Here is a 9,581-nt window from a genome sequence, read left to right as displayed (position 1 = left end):
CCACATACATACACACACTCCCACATACATACACACACTCCCACGTACATACACACACTCCCACATACATACACACACTCCCACATACATACACACACTCCCACGTACATACACACACTCCCACATACATACACACACTCCCACATACATACACACACTCCCACACACATACACACACACACACATATATACACACACACACACACACATATATACACACCTATATACACACAGACAGGCCGCGACCAGCACCACCACGCTCCCCCGCCCATCTCCTGCTCCGCTCCCACATGAGGGGGCTTCCCCCGCTCCCATCACCCGGCGCGCTCTCTGACGCGGGACCGGGGGACAGCGGGGACATGAGGGGGCATCCCCCGCTCCCATCATTCGGCGCGCTTTATGACGCGGGACCGGGGGGAACCGGGGACATGAGGGGGCATCCCCCGCTCCCATCACCATAACTGCGGGCAGCAGGAGCACCGGGGAGGGGAGGGAGGTGGAGGAAGGCACAGATAATACTTACTGTGTCCTCCATCCTCCATGGGAAAAAAATGGCCGCTCGTTGGGGGCTGGCTCATATAGAGCCTGGCCGCGCGCCCACAAAGCCTGGGAGCGCGCGCCAATCATCTGTCAGGTAGGGGGAGTTTTTTTTTTTTTCAGCCAGCGCGAGCAGGGAAATTTCAGCGCGAGCAGGGAAAATTTAAAAAACAAAACACGTGTGCTGCTTGGGCCAATAGTTACTCGCCCGGGGGTTAAATCCACCCGCCCCGGGCGTGTAAATGTATAGGATTGTCGAACACTGTATATATATATATATATATATATATATATATATATATATATATATATATATATATACACAGTGGTTGACAAATCACAAAAAAATCTACTCACCACCTAGTACCAAACGTGTGCTGCTTGGGCCAATATTTACTCGCCCGGGGGTTAAATCCACTCGCCCGGGGCGAGCAAATGTATAGGTTTGTCGAATACTGTTATATATATATAGGGGAGAATTCAGTAGCGCCACTTGTGAAACAAAAATTGTATAAAATAATATGAATTAAACCGTTCAAATATTGTGTATAATATTGAGCAAAATATCAATCTAGCAATACAAAAAATGTGAAAAAATGTTACAAATATGTGAAAAAAATACATAATATATATATATATATATATATATATATATATATATATATATATATATATATATATAAAAAACCGTGCAAATATATATAAATAAAAAATAAAACAGGGAAGAAAAGGAACAATAAATGGAAGAAAGTCCAACCCTTGGTACAAGTCCAGTGGAAATACAATGGTGATTGGAAATGCTGCTCAGGGATCCACGGCTGCTCTCAGAAGGAATGACCAATTCCAACAGGAAGACTATAGAAAGAGAAGAACAGAGAGCGCACGTCCCATAGTGTAAAACAGTACATTTAATCAATAAAAAAGAGGGGATTAAGAACACTCACAAAGGTACAAGATAAAAAGGCAATTTGTGATATATAATCACCACCAACAAGGCCACACCGTCCTGGAACACATCAGATGGTAGATTGTCCCTCCGGTTCACATCAGCAGTGGTCGGGTGCTTTGAAACAATGTCTCTCGGCGTCAGTGCAATTTAGAGATTTTTCAACCCTCAGATCAGCTCCATGCGCTCTCCGGCCGTAAAGCGTGCACTGCGTGATGACGTAATGTCGTGGTAACGTGCCCTGACGCGTTTCGTCACGACAGTGACTTTCTCAAAGGTCAGGGCTACGTCCACCCGCAACCCCCCCGCAAGCCTTAAACAGCCACCAAGGGCCAAATACCCCCTTCACCCACCCCCGCTACCCACAATAATCCTGGCACGGCTGTTTAACCCCTTCATTGCCTTAGCGGTTAGCCGCTAAGGTAATGAAGTGGACTTTAAATGCATTTTTCCTGCCTCGGATGCATGCCGGGTGGCTCTGGTGCTGGTATTAATCGGTATCAGCTCCGGAGACCCCCGGCATCAATCCCAGGCAGGAAAAAGGCCTTGCCGATGCTTCTCCCCCAGCAACTTGCCAACTTTAGTTGGCGGGCTGGATTGCCGTAAAAATCTCAATTCTAGAGTGCCGATTAGCAGCAAAAAGCTGATCGGGGCTACTAGAATTCAGCCGGTTTTAGAAAGTGCCGATAAGAGGCGAAAAGTGGCTTATCGGCACCCGGCTGCCGAACAGTTTTTTTCGGCCCAAAAAAATGCCGATTTTTGGAGCTTATCGGAGCTTACTGAATCTGGAAGGCAATATTGGCGAGAAAATGGCGAAAAACGGCTTTTTGACACTTACTGCATGAGGCCCTATGCTCCTTCTGGGGCTGCAGGGAGTCTCCTGTACAGAGTGCTTGTTGTCTTGGAAATTGATAGGTAAAATCAAGATAGGATAGTAAAGATAGGTTTCCTGTCTCACTTCATTATTGTAATGTAGCCCTGGAAGAAGACTGCATTGCAGTTCGAATGCCAATAGGCGTGTATCACATTGTGTATGTAACTGTGTTTCCCCCACCCGATCGCAGATATGGGCAATTACAGTGTGTGTGGTGCATATACCTGCTGCCAAACAGGAGGGCTGAGTCATCAGCCGATGGTATTGGGGACACAGGAACAGGCTTCTGGGGTTCATAGGAGAAGACGCCTCACAAGGAGGAAACACGCGATGCACCGCCGTCAGAACAAATGGAAGGCTGGTCAGCTGACTGTGAAAAAAACTTTATTGCTCCCGATGTAGAGCTAGCACACTTTGACGCGTTTCAGCCATTTTATTTTATTATAGTGCTCTTGGGGAGCCACATCATTGCTAGAGACTCTGGCGCCCTGTCAGCTTTGCCCTATGCCTACAATTTATACTTGGAAGAGATATTTCTCCAGCAACTTTTACACATTTCTGAGCACCTATATTGGTGCATCTCTGCACCTGTGTTTTCCTTCTGGGGTTCATACCCCACATATCTCCCTAGCAGTGCAGCGCCTTCATCTGCTGTAGGCTCCAGAAACTGAAGGGGATCTCCCATGGTAGAACTTATTACCTCTCCACCCCCAGTAAGGTCATGCACCATGCAGGAGGTATATTGCAAAACAGGAACGGTTTATTACTACACTCTGCAGTAACAGTTACACTGCAGTCTTCTGGTCAGCAATCACTGAAGATGTTCTCTGGACCGTCACTACAAGCCAAGGGCACCCGCAGCCATCCTAGCTCTTCCTCACCTCCCTATCAGAGGCAGAGGTATGGTCCACACTCACTTCCCCCCGGAGGGAAGAGCACATAGGAAGGCCCCAATCTCAGTCTCCCAGTTTTGTGACCTGCCTTCCTCAGAGGGGAAGGACAACTAACTTTTGGGCGGTCCTGTACTTAAGTACAGCCAGAAGGCGGGCACCCCATTTCCCAGCTACAAAAGGATGTACCACCCTCTGATGTCACTCAAGTGCAGTGCCAAAGGTGAGGGGGAAAACCCCATACTAAACACTGGCAACCTGATAGTAACAGGGTTTACTGCCAGCCCATTGGGTAGAATAGTAGTCAGGGGGGATCCTGCTACATGTATAACAGCCATCTTCCATCAACTAGATATTTGCTGTCCTCAAACAGATATTATGTTAGTGATTGGATACTAATTGCATTTTAGGGCTATTAGTGAAGTGGGGAGTTCTAGTAGTTGAAGTGAAGATAGTTTAGTGTTTTGATTACTTTCTATTAGGTATTAGATTAGTAGTTTATTACTTAGGTTGAGGATATTAATTTAATACACTAATCCTATCTTATCACAGTATTGAGTGGCACTAACCATTTTTTTCACATTACTTTATTGAAGTTTATGTTTTCACACAATGTTGCTGCTTTTGTTATCACTAGAGTTTGGTGTGGGTCTTCTTGGCTCACTGCTGCTAAACACTACAATGCATAATTTCATTATTCCCCCTGTAACAGGGGAGTTATCCCTGTTCAGGTAATGTGCCTCTAATACAGCAGTGTGGTGGTTAACTGCTGGTAGTCAATTAACAAACACCACCTGCCTGATTAGATGGCTTAGATAAGCCTGTCTTAGGAGACAGGAAGAGAGACTCCTTAGCTCACACCTGAGCTGAACTTGGAGACACTTGTCTTGAGCCCTGCCAGAAGAAACAACAGAGCTGCTTTCAAGACACAGGGGACATTTCTAAACCTGAATGCTGACAAACCCTGAAGAAAAGGTAGCAACCAGGGACAGAGAAGATTTTCCCTCCAAACCACAAGGAACAGATAAGACTTTTATTTACAAGACTTTTTATATCTGTTCATTTCATGCTATATGTTTGGGGCTGGGAGACAGGCTTATCTAAGGGAGTTGTGAACTGCATAGTATTTCACTAGAAATACTCCCAAGTGAATAGAAGCTTTGTTTACCCCTTGTTTGGATGGTTTCCTGATGTTAAGGAAAAGGCGCAACAAAAGGCTTATTTAATTTCACTATAATCAGTCTCCCTTGCATACCACTGTGAGAGTCCGTCTACATATGGTGTCCGAAGTGGGACGAGAGGTGGTCTTTGAAGTTAGAAAGGACCGGAGATTTGTTCTATGAATTTTTTTTATGCTTTTTGCCTACAAACAGTCTGAACAACTTAAAAAAAAAAAAAAAAAATCTCATGCAGCTGAGATCAGAGTGATACACACCACTGCACTGAAACTTACAAAACCACAGATGGACTCTTTTTCCAATCCCAAGAGGAGAGAGAGAGAGACTGCTGAAGCAGGTAAAACTTTATTTGTCTATCACAATAAAGTGTAATATGGTCAATGAAATAGGGGGTTTGCTTTCCAGCCATAATCAGGGTTCAAGAAGTGAGTAAGTCCTTGAAAGGGATAGTCGTTTGTTATTTTCAAATGTTTAGCTGAAGCAGTGAATACAGATGGTGACCCATGAGCGGTACTGATTCTGCAAGTAAAGGCTGCCACACCGCATAGGACTACCAGCGGTGAATGGAGTATATGCAGAAAAATGTGAAAATTGATGCAAGACTGTGCTGAAGCAGAGGAATTTTCAGTAAACAAGTGCTGAGGGTAAAATTGCCTACTAGAAAAAAAGGAACTTGTTAATAATTATCCTCTACTTCGGTATACGTAGGGACCTTCTCCAGTACTCGGATGGTCTTGTACCCCCTGGGAGGCCTTTCCCACTTTTACGACGCTGGAAAGGTATACGATACGAGCGGCTCGGAGGAGAAATAATTGAGTCTGATAGAAATGAGCGTTGTCAAAAACCTCTCCTGTTTATTATACCATTACAGTCAGGTTATATAGGCGAGCGAAAGCAAAAGCGAATACATGCCAAGTTCTAGTTCCCTTATTTTATGCTTATATCAGATAGAAAATCATTTATTTGGAAACTCTCGCACATCTCATGATTCAAGATTAAATTGCTGAGACCGTACATAATTTCCCGTTTGTGCCTTATTTGGTCAATACTTCCTTTTACAGTTCATAAGTGCAGCCAACATTAGATATGAAAAAGGGGTAGTTAATATCACTAAAAAGCATAATGGCAGTATTAGCATAAATGATTATACAGCAGTCAAAATGGAGTCCCCCTGATATATACATTATCAGAACTGCTGAACTGTGTAAAAGGTATCTCAAAGTGTGAAGAGTGAATGTCATAATACCCAAAGTTGAGAATGAACTCAAACAGAAAATCACATTATTTGGCTGAAGCAGAGAGATTTACCTAGCAAGTAAATGGTGTAAAGCAAACAGAAGTTTTTACCAAGCAACTACACATTCAGCATACCTAATGAGAGCTTAAACCTAGCAAGTAAACGGTGTAAAGCAAATAAACGTTTTTACCTAGCAAATGCACATCTTGTATAACTGATAAGAGAAAATGCATGCACAGTACTGCTGATATTGTAAAACTTACCCAAGAAAGAAAAAGTCTACAGAGATGCCTGTGAGAGCTACGACCTCTACAAGCAAAATATGGCCACCTGTAGGACTACCACAATTGGGGCTTCTAGCAAATACAGTGGCAACAGCTGCAATAGCGCCTCGTGAGGTCAGGAAGAAAATTACACCTGATAGCCTAAAAATGGAGGACAAGATGCAGCGTTCCTGTAATGAACCCTACCCCACGGAAGAGTGGCCCTTCCAGTCCAATAAAGAGGAAGACATCTCTTACGGGGAACCCGAACCGAGTCACACCCACAAAAGACGCCAAGAATGGTGGGGGTGCCTGAACTCGGCACGAACCGAAAAGACCGCTCCCTTTGATGACGAATATGATCAGCAGGAGAAAGAGCGGGAGCAGTGGATCACCGAATATTTCCGCCAGCTATTACAGTTGCAAGAAAAGCCGGGTGGATCCAGTGACGCTGCTAAAATTTCAAATGAAGATGTAGACCCCAGTATCCCTGAAGGGATGGTGTCATCCAAATCAAAAGGCGGAAAAAGAAAAAGAAAAGCGGTTCTTCACTTACTGTGGAAGGAACAGACACGTCCGCAGATCCTGTGGAGGAAAAGGGGGGCCGAGTTGCCCTGCAGCCTAGAGAAAATGGAGAATTCGTCCCGCGGTTAACCGAATATCCAGAGGGCCCAAGGCAGAAGTCATGTACCCCAAAGAAGTGTCTGTCCGGTGCCAACAGTGAGGAACCCTCAACCAACCATCCCAGGGAAGCGTAGCCGGAACCAGTGAGTGTCGATCCCTTGACCAGCCCTGAGGATGCCCTGAAAAATGCCAGGCGTGACTGCGATATACTCCGTGAACAATTGAAACAAAAGAAAGATGGTTACGCGGAGCTACTGAAAAATAACGTGAAGCTAAAGGAACATGTGCTCGCAATGTACTCTGCAGCCAGGACAGAATTGGACGATCTCAAGACTGATCTAGATACTGCAAATGCTACTATTTCCGCCTTGGATGAAAACCAGAGCCAATCTGATAAAATGATGACTAAGCTGAAGCGGAAGAATGAGGAGGCACTAAAGCAGATGACAGTCTTTCAGCAAGAGGTTCACACTCTTCGCGTAGAGCTGAATGCCTCACAACAGGAGGTCAACAATGTCCGGACAGTGGTGGACGTATCTCAGAAAGAGTTTCAGACACTCCGCAGAGCACTGGATGCCTCACATCATGAGACCAACAGCTGCCGCACAGATATGGAAGTTTCCAGAAAGGAACTACACAGTCTCACTGAGGAGCTGGACATATCATATCAAATCCAGGAATGGGAAAGAGGGGAAGGGAAAGGGTAAGGGGGAGCTCCCGCATCAGCAAAAGTGAAAAAATGATAAGTAAATAAGTAGAGCCAGATACTGGTGCAAAAGAGGATAAGGGTATTAGTGAAAAAACAAACGAAAGATTCCTCCTTGAATGCACTCAGATAGGCTAGTGAAAGTGATATGGTTGATACATTAAAAAACCTTTTAATCACATATACAGACATACCCCGCTTTAAGTACACTCACTTTAAGTACACTCGCGAGTAAGTACATATCGCCCAATAGGCAAACGGCAGCTCACGCATGCACCTGTCAGCACGTCCTGAACAGCAATACCGGCTCTCTACCTGTACCGAAGCTGTGCGCAAGCGGGGAGACTATAGAGCCTGTTACAAATGCGTTATTTACAGCAGTTATGCACGTATATGATGATTGCAGTACAGTACGTGCATCAATAAGTGGGGAAAAGGTAGTGCTTCACTTTAAGTACATTTTCGCTTTACATACATGCTCCGGTCCCATTGCGTACGTTAATGCGGGGTATGCCTGTATATAATTAAAACAATGTTTGTATAGAGGGGCATGGTATAAACAATCCAGGACCAGCCCCTACTGGCAAGCCAAAAGATCTTCCTTAAAATAAATAAGCGGAAGATACTATAAATAACAATACACCACCTCAATGTGGGCTCACTTTCTAAGAGAATCACCTATGTATAACTTCAGACTAGGAAACCCGTCCCACCTACAGTAGGGAAATCCTATTGACAATGAAATCAACAGACCTAAACAGATGCAGGCTGTTGATGCTAGATCTGAAGGGGTGACTAACTGAAAGCCGACTGGTCAAATAATAAAGACCTGTGTAATGTCAAAGACCCGCATTAAGTATAGATGTAAAATAACTCCAGAACGGGGTGAAATCAACAAAAAAATAAGATAAATATACTACATAAAGTAAATACATAACCACACGCTAAACAATCTATAAATACAATATACAATTAATGATAAAATTCGTAGCGTGATGGTATTGAACTCTGCAGAGGGCAAGCACAAAGTGTGCTCTGCTAATGCCCTGAGGCACGGTTCAGGGACCGTATCCAGTTATAGCCTCTGAAATATACTAATAAGTTAGCGCAGAGATCACTCACGAAGTCTCCTTACTTAGTACCACTGACTTCAATGGCTGGACATATCTAAAGAAACTATTGTCAATCTTGATACAGATCTCAAAGTCTCTCAGAAGGAGCTTCAGACCCTCAACCTAGAGAAGGAAGTCTCACGCCAGGAGACTGTAATTCTCAAAGCCGATGTGCGTAAATGGAAGGAGGACTGCAAAGGGGCCCTGAATAGTACAGAGACTGAAAAAGGAGAAAAATCAAGATTAAAAAGAGAAAACTTAAAACTGAAAGAAGAAAATTTTCAGTTGACAGACGAAGTCAAGGAAAAGAATGAAAAGCTACACGAGCTGAAGGAAATAAATAGACTTTTGGAAGGTGAGAAGTTTGAAGCAGAGCACCGACTGCAGAACCAACTGCAAGGTCTGCGTATGCACCTCGAGAAGGCCGAGGAGAAGCAGCAAACTCTGCAGGAAGACAATCTGCAGGCTGTTAAAGAAATTCAAGTGCTGCAGGAATGTCTGATGACCCAGTATGTCCCCGCAAAGCAGCATGAGAAACTGAAGGCTACCCTGAGCGTCACCAAAGCATCGCTAGAGGCCAAGCTTAGAACCCAGGTGACCCGGCACAAAAGGGAGCACAAGAAGGTCCAGAAACTAAAACAAGTAACTGTGACCCGAGCAAAGAAATTCATAGTGCTTCACAATGCAATAAAAATGTGGAAGCAAGCTCAGAGAAAGCAAAGCGTGCAGATAAATTCCCTGAGAAGAGACTTGCAAGACGCACTCAAAAAACAGGGATCTCTCGCGGATGAGATTACAGTCCTACAAGGACAAGTATTGACCCTAACTAAGCGTCAGTATCCCACAGCCACAAAAACCCATGAAGACAAGGGTACAGTGAGAGCTGGGAATACCGCTCATCTGAAAGACAAAGTTGCAAAATTTGAACCACCAAGCACTAGCAAAACTAGCAAAACCTTCAGCCACCCAACAGGCAACAAAAGAAGGTACACGTGCTGAATCAAAACCAGAAGAATCCTTAGCTGATGAAGCTGAAAAGATGGGACATTCTCTGGAAGTAGGTGTGGAATTGCAACTTAACCCCAAAGAGGCTGAACTAGCAACCCCATTGAGTGGGAAAAGGGCAGAGAGACAGCTTCAAGAGCGGAAAACTCAAAGGGCTGTTTTGAAACGCTCTGCAACTGCTGTCATACAGTATGCCTACAATAAGATGA

This window comes from Ascaphus truei, chromosome 3 (genome assembly GCF_040206685.1).
Source record: "Ascaphus truei isolate aAscTru1 chromosome 3, aAscTru1.hap1, whole genome shotgun sequence".
Classification (NCBI taxonomy): domain Eukaryota; kingdom Metazoa; phylum Chordata; class Amphibia; order Anura; family Ascaphidae; genus Ascaphus; species Ascaphus truei.
This window is presented reverse-complemented; position numbering follows the sequence as displayed.